General features: G+C 44.4%; 1 protein-coding gene across 1 annotated transcript in view; it reads right to left on the bottom strand.

Moving 5' to 3' along the window:
• VANGL2 (VANGL planar cell polarity protein 2) overlaps positions 1 to 12925 on the bottom strand; it is a 124056-nt gene that overhangs the window by 51764 nt on the left and 59367 nt on the right. The window contains exon 2 of the mRNA XM_073609529.1: positions 3102 to 3261. The gene's annotated coding sequence lies outside the window, so the exon portion shown is untranslated. The remainder of the gene's footprint in view (positions 1 to 3101; positions 3262 to 12925) is intronic.

A 12925-nucleotide genomic window follows, 5' to 3' on the forward strand; every position in this document is an offset into this window, starting at 1 on the left:
CGGGACAACTGGGGATTTTCAGAAAGGGAGCTCCATCCTCTCCCTCTCCTCAGTCACCTATCAGGGTGAAATATGCAGGATGCTATTGCTAATAAAAAAAAAAAAAAAAATCCAGCAGGGGCAGAAGGAGCCCCTCGCAGCAGGTGTACAGAGCTGAGAACTCAGCACAGGGATGTGGGAACCCCTCATAAAGGGAACAGCAGGTGTACAGACCCAGGAACTCAGCACAGGCATGGTGTCAGCCCCTCATAATAGGCACAGCGGGTGTACAGACCAGGGAACTCCCCAATACAGTCATTGAGAAATAGAAGATTCTCCACCAAAAAATGAAATATCAATTTTAGGTGGAGTGGCCCCTTTAATACCCTTTGGGCCCAGCTATTGACCCATGATGTGAATACCCCCCCCCCCCCCCCCCCCCCCAAAAAAAATGAACATCTCTCTTTTTAAAGAGGGGTGTTCATTTTTCCAAAATGACAACAACATTCCGCAAGTTGTGCACTTAACACATTATGTTCAGCGAATGGTTTAAAAAAAAAAAAATACAGACAGGGCTAAAAACTCAGCAAATACGGTGTTCAAACACTGGGGCCAGGCCTGGTCTTTCCCAATGGTCAGCAGTAGTCTGTACAATGGTTGTCCTCCAGTTTGCAGAGGGATAAAAACACTCACAAGAGGAACCAAAGAGGGCTTAACAACGGCGAGATAAAAAGGGAACCAAACCACCCTCCCCCCCCCAGCTTCCACCCAGCCACCAATTTCTAAAGCCGACCTTCCCTCCACACTTCGCTTGTTGGCGGACTGGTTTTTCAAAAGGGAGCTTCGCACATAATCCGTCAGGGTATAGACTGCACACGGGGCTTTTCTGGCTGGATAAAGAACTAAAGAATGATAAAAGACTGCTAGCATTCTATTTAATATGACATAAACCTACCCCCTTCCCCAGCTGCACATACTCATCTACACTTTGCTACGCTGTTGGCCCACCAGGATCAAAAAAGAGGAGACAGGAAGTCTTGTGTAAGCTTGAAGTTGTAACTTGGAGGATCCACAACATTGGGTGCCTGAGCAGCCAATTACCAAGCACCAGAACTGCCACATGGGAGGAAGGGGGAGTTCGGAACTGCCTCCCCATACCTGGAAGTACTAACAGCCAAACAGAGCAACAAGGAAGCAAAAGTCTTGGAGAATATCTGCAGCTAGCAGCAGGTAAATGAAGCTGTTGCTTCACCCTGTATGAGCAAAGCAAAAAGGTACCCTTGCCCATGGACAATAGCTCTATATAATGGCTAGTTGCTTGGTCATCTAGAAGTTGAGTGAGAGAGCTGAGCTAAACAGATTTTGCTGCACAACTGTCAAAATTGTTTTGAACTCTCAATTCTGCTCATTGAGCCACTCAGCCGAAAGGATCATTGCACTTTTATTAAAGAGATCTTATTTTCACCTTCCCCATGGACTGCAATGCATTTTGCCAAAATGCAGATGTTACAGTACTCCAAGAACCCCAGCCTGGACTTCCAACGGTACGTCTAGAATCCCTGCCAGGGCTTCCAACGGTACGTCTAGAATCCCTGCCAGGGCTTCCAACGGTACGTCTAGAATCCCTGCCAGGGCTTCCAACGGTACGTCTAGAATCCCCGCCAGGGCTTCCAACGGTACGTCTAGAATCCCTGCCAGGGCTTCCAACGGTACGTCTAGAATCCCCGCCAGGGCTTCCAACGGTACGTCTAGAATCCCCGCCAGGGCTTCCAACGGTACGTCTAGAATCCCCGCCAGGGCTTCCAACGGTACGTCTAGAATCCCTGCCAGGGCTTCCAACGGTACGTCTAGAATCCCTGCCAGGGCTTCCAATGGTAAGTCTAGAATCCCTGCCAGGGCTTCCAATGGTGCATCTAGAATCCCTGCCAGGGCTTCCAATGGTACGACTAGAATTCCTGCCAGGGCTTCCAATGGTACGACTAGAATTCCTGCCAGGGCTTCCAATGGTACGTCTAGAATCCCCGCCAGGGCTTCCAACAGTACGTCTAGAATCCCCGCCAGGGTTTCCAATGGTACGCCTAGAATCCCTGGCAGGGCTTCCAATGGTACATCTAGAATCCCTGCCAGGGCTATAAAGTGGCTGGTGCTATATTCTTTCACCAGTGAGAACGGGCTCTGGTTTGGTCCAAACTTAGGTTAGGACTGAACACAAAAAGAAGCCATAACTCCCAAACACTCAATCAACTGAGGCCAGGGCAATTTAATATAGTCATGTGGTCATGTTAGGTCAATGTCACAAGCATCCCCACCCTTTTGTATACATGCAGTTGTGGACGGAAGAATGCCCTAGCCGCAGGTGATTGAGTGGGGAGGGGGCGGCCTGGAGGGACAGCTTCTTTCTGGGTTCAGTCTAAACCTAAGTTCAGGCAAAACTCATCCCTAAAAACAACAGCAGCTATCCTTTGTGCAAAAGAGCCAATATACTTTCCGATTGCCTGGCTCATTGCTGACCTGGATTGTCCTTATTACACTCTTGCTTGCCGTCTGCCCACAACCTCTGCGTGCACCTGAATGTTCTTCTACCTAGAGTTTCATGTACAGTCTCCATACCAGAGTCATTCTGTTTAAGTTATCCCCTTGTTGAGGGAATCTCTAGGGCTATAGACCTGGTGACCACTAGAGTTTTCAATCCATCTCCACCATCAGGAGCTCTGGAGACCAGCTTTCACGTGAACTCCGCAAGTGCCAGGAGTACCATAACAGCTAAAACCTTGCCAAAATCTTCTTTGGAAATTCACGTAAAACAGTGAAATCAGTAGGATAGCCAGGCAACTTGCATTTTTTGTACAACAACAACGGTTTACCATAGGTTTTTCGCAGATTTAATGCAATACAATGGAAAACTAGTATTACAAGACATTTTTCCCCTCTTAATTGTATGTGTGAGCATGAATCTTGACATCCAACACAGAAACCACACATGTATGGTATTTTTGTAAGAGCTACACACTTGCTGTAATCAGGCTGACACAATCAGGGCCACAGTAAAGAGGAGGAAAACACATCCAGATTCACAGGAGGAAATAGAGGATAGGAGTAACTGAACATCCCATGCCACTCACCTAGTTAGGAGCAAAATATTGATGCACTTTGATCGGAGTAAGCCTACGGTCCTTTGTACATCCTAAAAGAGGAACATTGATTCAGAAACTTGAAATCATGGAGTCTTGACCCCCCGAACATCGAGATCCCTCAGAGCCAACTCCTTTTATAACACTTTATCTGTGAAAAAAGATTGGAGTCAATTAGCTAATGAAAGAATTCATTAATTGATGCCGAGGGCTAAGAAGGAGAGATTAGGATTATGTAGAGCAAAGAGCAAGTTGTAAAGCGCAGTAATCTCATCACAAAGTCTTTTACCGATATGAGCATGTAGAAGTGTAATTTGGTTTGGTGACCAATACTGTACCTTCTTCAAAGCACCCAGCTGTGTAAGAGAGGATATAGGGCTGTCCTATATGATATCAAACCATTCTGACCATCAAAGACACATGCTATTGCATGCAAAAAAAAAAAAAAAAAAGATTGTCCCCTCTTGGTATAAAAGCTTTGCAAGATGGGACTAAGTGAAGCTGCACCACTTCAACAGAACCCAAGAAACAAAGCAGTCATGTATCAGTACAGGGACAAGGCAGATAAAATCCTGGTACTAAATGGGTAGACTTATAGCTACTCAAATTGGAGTCTGAAGGGAACGTGAAATTAAAACTTATGAACACCGAACCATCACACTTGTAGGAGCTTCTTAGACATCCCACTTCAAAACTATGGACATTATTATTGTGTTGGCCTCTCTTTGCAGCTACAACGTCCTCCATTATTACAGGAAGGCCTTCCACAAAATTTTATGGTGTGTGTGTGTGTGTGTGTGTGTGCGCGTATAAATTTTTGACTATTCAGCCAAAACATAATTTGTGAGTTCAGACACTGATGTTGGATGAGAAGATCTGGCTCACAGCTGATGTTCTCATTCATTTCAAAACCATGTCTTTATGGAGCTGGCCACCATTTATGAGGTCAGATACTGATGTTGAATAAGAAGACCTGACTCACAACTGATGTTCTCATTTATCCCCAGGGTGTTGTTCCAAAACCATGTCTTTATGGAGCTGGCCAACATCTATGAAGTCAGGTACTGACTTTGGATGAGAAGACCTGGTTCACAATTGGTAATCCAATTCAACCCAAAAGGTGTTCAATAGGGTTGAGGTAATTTATGAGGTCATGTACTGAGGTTGAATGAGAAGACCTGGTTCACAATTGGATTTCTCATTCATCCCAAAAGGTATTCCAAAACCATGTCTTTATGGAGCTGGCCACCATTTAGGAGGTCAAGTACTGATGTTGAATAAGAAGACCTGACTCACAACTGATGTTCTCATTTATCCCAAGGGTGTTGTTCCAAAACCATGTCTTTATGGAGCTGGCCACCATTTATGAGGTCAGGTACTGATTTTGAATAAGAAGACCTGGTTCACAATTGGTAATTCAATTCATTCCAAAAGGTGTTCCATAGGGGTCAGGGCTTTGTGTAAGCCACTCAAATTCCTCCACATTAAACTAAACAAAGGTCTTTATGAATATTAGTGTTGGGTAGTGGGAGTACTTTTTAAATAGACATTGAAGTTATTTTACGAACACACTTTTTTTCTGGGTATAGCCTTGAGTATGAAGCTGCTGCAGCAAGAGCCAGCTGGTTAACAGGCATCACCAACACACACCATGGATCCATATAATGGTCCCAAAATGTATGTGATCACAATAACAAGTGCAAACGTTTCGGAGTCTCACAAGACCCCTTAGGGCAGGCATGTAATTTCGTTAATACATTGTTTATGGATCCATAGTGTGCTGGCAACATGGTCCGTGTTAAAAAGTAAATGCCCCAGCACTCTATGGATCCATTAAAAAAAATAAAAAAAGGAGTCCCAAAAGGCATTAAAGGAATCACGTGCATGCCTGTTGAAGAGGTCCTGCGTGGCTCCAAACGTTGCACCAGCACTTTTGTGAGGTGATCTACATTTTGGGACTATTCTATGAATCCATGGCGTGATAGCCATAATTTTACTATTACAAAGATAGCGTCACTTTGCCTAGGGTGGGCAAAGTGACAGTGTTTCTATAAGAACGTGGCCTATCAATTCACTAGGATCAGTGACATGACTGCGGCTTGGTAACGCAAACAAAATGCCTAAAAATGTGGTCTACCCTACTCAACCTTATCAGTTTCAAAAGCTAAGGCTACTTTCTGGTCCATAATGAGTTGGGTTGACCAAATGGCCAATTTGATACTTCTACGATTAACTAAAAAAGGATCCTTAAGCCAATTTAAACATTAAAATAAATAATTAAATGCACAAAAAAGCGAACAGCCTGGTTGTCCTTCGTCTCTCCTCAGAAAATCTCCAAGCTTACATATTTATAAGGACCGAAGCTAAATCCATTTATTTTTCCTCTCCTGCGCCTATAACCACAGTTCCCGGCAGCCGGGCCGGTGCAAAATGGATTATGTTTTTACCACGGAAGAAAAGAAACACAGCGCATTATCGACATGCATTATGCGGAAATAAGATTAGCCATTTGGCGCGTGTAAACTGGAGAGAGGATATATGTTCTATATTTCGAGAGCTGCCAGCTTTGCGAGGCGGAGTGATGAATGGAGGTCTGCAGGCCCGTCCACAGATTAGCACTTGAAAATGGCCGCCGTTCCACAAGGCCCCCTGCTCATTGACTGACAATGGCCCAGTGAAGAGAGAGGCATGCGGGCTCCGTAATGAAAGGCTCAATTTAAAGGGGGATGATTATTAATTCCTTCCTGGCTCTGGAAATCCAAGCAGAGGTTAGGAAACCCTAAACTGCCTGTCTCACGATCGCACTCGGCGAGTTCATTACCTCATCTCAACTCCATCCATCATCGGAGGCTCTCGGTGTCTCCGAATATTGAACAGCCTCCATAAAAAAAAAAAAAAAAAATTAAAAAAAAAAAAATAAAAAAACGAATCTCGTTCTCAGTAATCCGCTATCACATTCCACCCTGCCTTGTGGAAACAGGCTATGAAATGTTACTGTCAGGGATAGAAGGGATTGATGGGAAGAATAAGGAATTTCACAAAGGCAAAACTGGGAAATGCAATTTATTCAAAGCATAATCAGAGCGTGCGAAAGGCCATATGGTTACCAAAAGAAAGAAAATAAAAATAAGACCAAAAAAAAAAAAAAAAAATATATTAAAAAAAAAAAAAAAAAATCTTTGGATTGTCGAGTGATTATTCATACCAACGGCAGTTGGTGTTTATGATCGTGCTTTGGAAATCTGCCGAGAGGACGTGTGGCGGGGGGGTGCTGGGAAACAAATAGCATCACAGCTGATCTTGGAAAGAAGAATGCAAAAAGAGCTATAGAGAAGATTTAGCAAAAGCGGGAAGGGGGAACGACTTTCTGGGGATGAACAGAGAGACACACGTCCAACCTTCTGAAAGAGGACCATCTTTTAGAACAAAGCATGTAGGCAAAAAAGTCACGCCCACGAGTTACAAAAACCACAAAGAATATACAAAGATGATTGGTTAAACCCACAAAGGGCTTTTCTTTCGCCTTATAGAACGAAGCATGGGCAAAGGACACGCCCCTGAGTTACACAAAGAATATACAAAGATAATTGGTTAAACCCACAAGGGCTTTTCTTTTGCCTTCTAGAATGAAGCATGTGGGCAGAGGACACGCCCCTGAGTTACACAAAGAATATACAAAGATAATTGGTTAAACCCACAAGGGCTTTTCTTCCGCCTCCTTTTGAAACAAAACATGTAAAGCAAAGGGCACACCCTCGAGTTCGATCTTAAAGAATATACAAAGATGATTGATTAAAACCACAAGGGCTTTTTTTTTGCCACCTTTTAGAAAAAAAAAAAAAAAAAAAAAAAGCATGTGGGGAAACACGCCCGAGTCACATAAACCACTTCCGGACCAGCCTCTGCAGTTATACTACGGCAGGTTGACTCCCCTGCGCGAGCCGTCATAGCTGTACGTCGCCTCTTTAAGACGCCTCCGCCCTGAAGCGTGTCCCCGGAGCCGATGCGAGTGCCCGGCGGGCGCGATGACTGCCGGACACCCGCGATTGCTCATTACAGAACGAGAACGGTGATGTGTGTGTAAAAAACACACAGACCCAGGTTCTTCAGGGGAGTAGAGACAGATCGTGTTTTCATACCAAGTATGAACACCGATCTCTCTCCTCCCCTAGTCAGTCCCATCACCCCCTACAGTTATAAACACACCTAGGAAACACATTTACCCCCTTGATCGCCCCCTAGTGTACCCCTTCCCTGCCAATGTCATTTATACAGTAATCAGTGCATTTTTGTAGCACCGATCGCTGTATAAATGTCACTGGTCCCAAAAATGTGTCAAAAGTGTTCGATTTGTCCGCCGCAATATCGCAGTGATGATAAAAATGGCTGATTGCCACCATTACTAGTAAAAAAAAAAAAAAAAAAAAAGTAAAAATAAAAAATGCCATAAATCTATCCCCTATTTTGTAGAAGCTATAACTTTTGCACAAACCAATCAATATACGCTTACTGCGATTTTTTTTACCAAAAATATGTAGAAGAATACACATCGGTCTAAACTAAGGAAAACTTTTTTTTGTTTGTTTAATTTTGGGATATTTATTATAGCAAAAATTTAAAGTTTTTTTTTTTTCTTCAAAATCGCGCAAAAAAAACGCTGAGCTGGCTGCTCAGCGGTCAGCTAATTACCAGCTCTCATCTCTCTCTCCACAGTTACTCAGCTGTTGATGATATCCTGCTCATCAGTCCTGCCTACTTAAGCCATCCAGTTCAGTCCAGAGGATCTCTGCCTTCGCCTTGGTCAACATCACAGAGACGATCGCCTGCGTTCCCATTTAAAGACTTGCTTTGCTGACATCCCTTCTGGCTCCAGATCCTGCTTGCCGTTTTACTATGTTGATCCCTGACTTCTGGCTTGGCTGACTATCCATTCCAGGTACTTAACTTTGGCTATGTTTTGACTAAGTCTGTTCGTTTTACTTTTATTATTAAACAAGTGTGATTTAACTATACTTCTAATGTTTCATATTCCCATCGCACACGTTCCCGGTATAAGCTCTAAAAGGTTGGGTGCTGCAGCAACAACCAACTGGATACTGGTTCAAGTAACAATGTAGATACTTGCCAGCACAACAAGGATCAGCGCAGGGTGGCGTCCAAACAGTTTAGTTTATTGCATGACCACAACACAAAGAGGTGCAACGTTTCGGAGTCTCGCAGGACCCCTTCGTCAGGCTGACGAAGGGGTCCTGCGTGACTCTGAAACGTTGCACCGCTTTGTGTCGTGATCATGCAATAAACTAAACTGTTTGGACGCCACCCTGCGCTGATCCTTGGTGTGCTGGAAAGTATCTACATTTTAACTAAACTCCTGTCTCGGTCTGCTTTCATGGTTTCTAACAAATATACAGGGACATAGGAAATGTTATTGACACACACACTATAAGAGAACTATCGTTGAGCTCCGGACGCACTCACAACTTAGGACAACTTTGTGGATCGCCAATGCGCAAAGGAGTGTGCGCGTCCGTAGGAGCGCGTCCATGCTTCCCCTTGGCGCCAGGCGGCCTATTTAAGGGGCGCACCGACCTGAAACGAATGCTGACTGATCCCCAGCAGTTCCTGTACCCGTATCCTGCTGTTACCTGCCTGATATCCGTTGCTGAAGTTTGGCTTTCCTTGACCTTGCTTCTGGACTCTTCTACACTTCTGATTATTGGTTCCTGATCCCGGCTTCCTATTTGACCCTGCTCCTGCCTGATGACTTGGTACCTTGCTGCCCACCTGCTACCGAACCCGGCTATCCTTGTGCCTTCGCTTCTGTCTGTCTGGCTCTACGCTGTCTCCCGGGTGTCCGCAACTACGTTCCTGCGACCCGCTGCGACTTTCTGCCTTCCAAGAGTCGCATCTTCTGCTTCAAGCTTCCGGGGCTATATCTGCAGGCACTCGTGTTCCTCCCTGGTCACACACACCCACGCAGGTTAAACTGGATGGACTTTATTTCAACCGTACCAACTATGGATGGCTGAAAAGTCAGAAAGGGGTAGAGAGAGAAAGGGATGGATGAATGGAGAGAGAGAGCTAGAAAAGGGATGGATGAAAAGGATGGACAGACTTCTAGAAAGGAATGCATAGATGGCTGGAGAGCGAGTTAGAATGAGATAGATTGATGGATGGAGATCATGTTAGAAAGGAATTAATGGAATAGATTTGATGGATGGATGGGTAGACAGGGAGAAATACAGGGGTGGAGAACTTTAGATTAGAAGAAGTGGGAGAAAACCGAATGAGAAGAAGACTAATCTTGATTAGTCAATGATACATTTTTGAAAGGAGATGAACCCATGGAAACCTCCATTTGTATGCTCACACTCCATACATACACAGTCTACAGAGTCTTTTAAAGAAGAAAGCAAATAGGAAATCTGCTCTTATCAATTTACACAGAATCCCAACACCCCAATCCCCCATACACAGGGCAATGATTGACCAGGAAAGGTCAGGAGGGCAGTAGAATATTCCCGGAGCTGACAGACAACATTCCTAAATATTTATGTCCTGCTAAAGCGAACAATGGCCCCCATACTGCCGCTCTCCACAAAGGGTTAACGGCAGCCTATGACAACGGAGGAACAATGCGGCCTTCTATTCCCGTCTCTTGTTATTGTAGAGGGAGAAGACACAAGGCTCAGGTATGAAGAGGAGGGACAAAGTACATTATCCGTGAAATGGCACAGGCCGCCAGACAAAGGAGAACGGGGACCGCGTACAAAGCGCAGGCCCGAAGGGCAGACTGTGTGGGAAGCCAATGACAGACGCCCATTATGTTACGGGAGCGAGCGACAAAGAAGACACGCAGGTTATCTAGTCTGGCCCGGTGATGCCTCTGCTTCGGGAACACACGATCGATCGCGATGCAGAACATCAAAAGTAAAACGCAAGGCTGCTCCAAACCAGAGACGGTCAATATTGTACTGGCTTCCAAATACAACCTTTATTCCATCAGGTGTCGATACCCATCATAGAGCTACAGCATAGTGATTGGTATACAAATGTGACTGGCCAATGTGAGCAGCTGGCATGCACAAGCCACCAGAACTCAAGATTCTAACCATGTATCAAGTATTTTGCTAATTACTATTCATACATATTAATTACTTCGTCCACATTCTGCTACTTTGTGCCAATCAGTCACCTCTGGCAGGTGAACTCAAGTCAATATCAAGGTTCTAGATCAGGGGTCTCCAAACTTTCTAATCAAAGGGCCAGGTTTACTATCCTTCAGGCTTTAGGGGGGCCGGACTATGGGCAGTGGGAGTAGAAAATGCCCTGGCATCAGTGCCCCATCATTGGTTATAACGTGAGGAATAATTCCCCATTGTTGATATCTATGAGAAGAATAGTGTCCCATTGATGGTGTCAGTAGGGGAAATGGTGCCCCATCATTGGTGTCAGTTGGTGACATAGTGCCCCAAGGGCCAGATAAACAAGCAAAGGGCCACAGTTTGGAGACCACTGTTCTAGACCAAAGCCTAAAGCTGTTCGGAACTAGAGCAAGGAAGGGTTGGAGCCTCTGTTAGCATTTTAACCACTTCAATATCAGGCACTTATACACCTTCCTGCCCAGGCCAATTTTCAGCTTTCATCGCTGTTTAAATGACAATTTAGCAGTCATGCAACACTGTACCAAAACAGAATTTTTATCATTTTTTCCCCACAAATAGAGCTTTCTTTTGGTGGTATTTGATCACCTCTGCGGTTTATATTTTTTGCTAAACAAATAAAAGAAGACCGAAAATTTTGAAAAAAATAAAAGTTTTGCTTTTGTTTCTGTTGTAAAATTTTGTAAATAAGCAACTTTTCTCCTTCACTGATGAGCACTGATAAGGCGGCACCGATGAGTGGGCACTGACAGGAACTGACGATGGGCACTGGTAGGCGGCACTAATATGCAGCACTGATGGGCATTGGTAGGCGGCACTGATGGGCACCGAAAGGCTGCAAAGATGAGTACTTATGGGTGGCACTGATAGGCGGCATTGATGGGCACTGATAGGCATCCCTGGTGGCACTGGCAGGAATTGTGAGTGGGCACTTATTGGCAGCTGCCTGGGCATTGATTGGCATTTCCCTGGTAGTCTAGGGGGGGGCATACCTGGTAGTCCAGTGTGGATGGCCATCCTGGTGTTCCTGGGCGGCATGATGGTGGTCCTGGGCGGTATCCGAGGTGGGGCTGCACTAACAATCAGCACAGACCCCCCCTCTGTCAGGAGAGCCGCCGATTGGACAGACGCGAGTGAGGAAAAGCCAATCAACAGCTCTTCCTGTTTACATCGTGATCAGCCATGATTGGACACGGCTGATCACGTGGTAAAGAGCCTCCGTCTGAGGCTCTTTACCGAGATCGGTGTAGTGGTATGTCAGACTGACACACTGCACCACCAATCGCCGCGATGCACACCCCCAGGACATTCTGCTATAGGCCGGGCGGGAAGTGGCTATACTCTATGTTCCCGCTGGGGTGATTTCCCATCATGTCTTGGTGACACCATATCAAGATGCAAAGGAAAAAAAAAAAACAAAAAAAAACCCCACGCAAAATTTTTTATATATATATATATATATATATATATATATATATATATATATATATATATATATATATATATATATATATATATATATATATATATACATACATACATACATATATACATATATATATATACATACATACATACATATACACATATACACACATACATACATACACACTTTTGTTTTTTTGCAGGCTTCTCACCAATTTATAAATGTGGGCATTGAGCTACTCTGTAATTTGTAAATATATTTGTATTGCACATCAAGAAGATTACCCATCATTTTTCACAGCTCCAGGTAATTTCCCATAGATGAGAAATCCAAATTACTTGGAATTATCCACAGCTGCCTTCATTGTAAGGAACTTGTCAGGCTAACCCCAGTCAATGTTAAACAAAAGGGGAGGGAAATGGGATCTCTTTGGCTGTATACATCTGTATAGGTCGCTCACACCACAGCCATAAAATTACCCCCTTTGGTCCAATGATGGAGTATTAGCAAGTCTTAGGCCTATTGTTCCACCATTAAAACCACCCACTGACACCTCTTATGCTCACGCTCAATACAGACCCTTCTGTGGGACCTCACTGTGGCCTGGACTAAAGGGAAACTACTCACCGACTTTAGTAAAGTGCCCCCTTTTTCGGCCACTATAGTCATTTTTTTCCTAGAATCTTCTTGGTTGGGGCCGCATTTTACATCATTTAAAATTCACAGCTTGAATTGCCATCTTATCAGATAGTGCAGTCAGCGTACTTGGTGAAACGCTGCAGAGATAAAATCAATTAGGCAGCAGTCACACATGAAAGGGCGAATTAAAGACTTTCCTTTTGACATAATCAAACGCCAGATGAAAGCTCCTTCCCAGGAGTGTTATGGTGAACCCACAACACTAGGAAAGAGAACACAAGGTCAACACTGTAGGCAACCCAGGGACCTTCATTCTGCCTTATGATATCTGCCCACTTCTCATTTTTTTTCTAGAATCCCCCCCCCCCCCCCAAAAAATACAAAAAACCCAATTTCAAGGTACCCCTCCCAACCCAATCAAATACCTATCACCATGCCCTAGTGGATCCTCTTACACAATTTTCAGAAAATATAGCTGGGAAAGCCCCCTTCCCTACCCCAAATTCCCCTATACATAGACTGGCAAGATCCGTTACACTAAACTGCATGGGACCATTTGGAAGGTTGTAAAGACTGATGGGAGTTTC

This window comes from Aquarana catesbeiana, linkage group LG13 (assembly GCF_042186555.1).
Source record: "Aquarana catesbeiana isolate 2022-GZ linkage group LG13, ASM4218655v1, whole genome shotgun sequence".
Classification (NCBI taxonomy): Eukaryota; Metazoa; Chordata; class Amphibia; order Anura; family Ranidae; genus Aquarana; species Aquarana catesbeiana.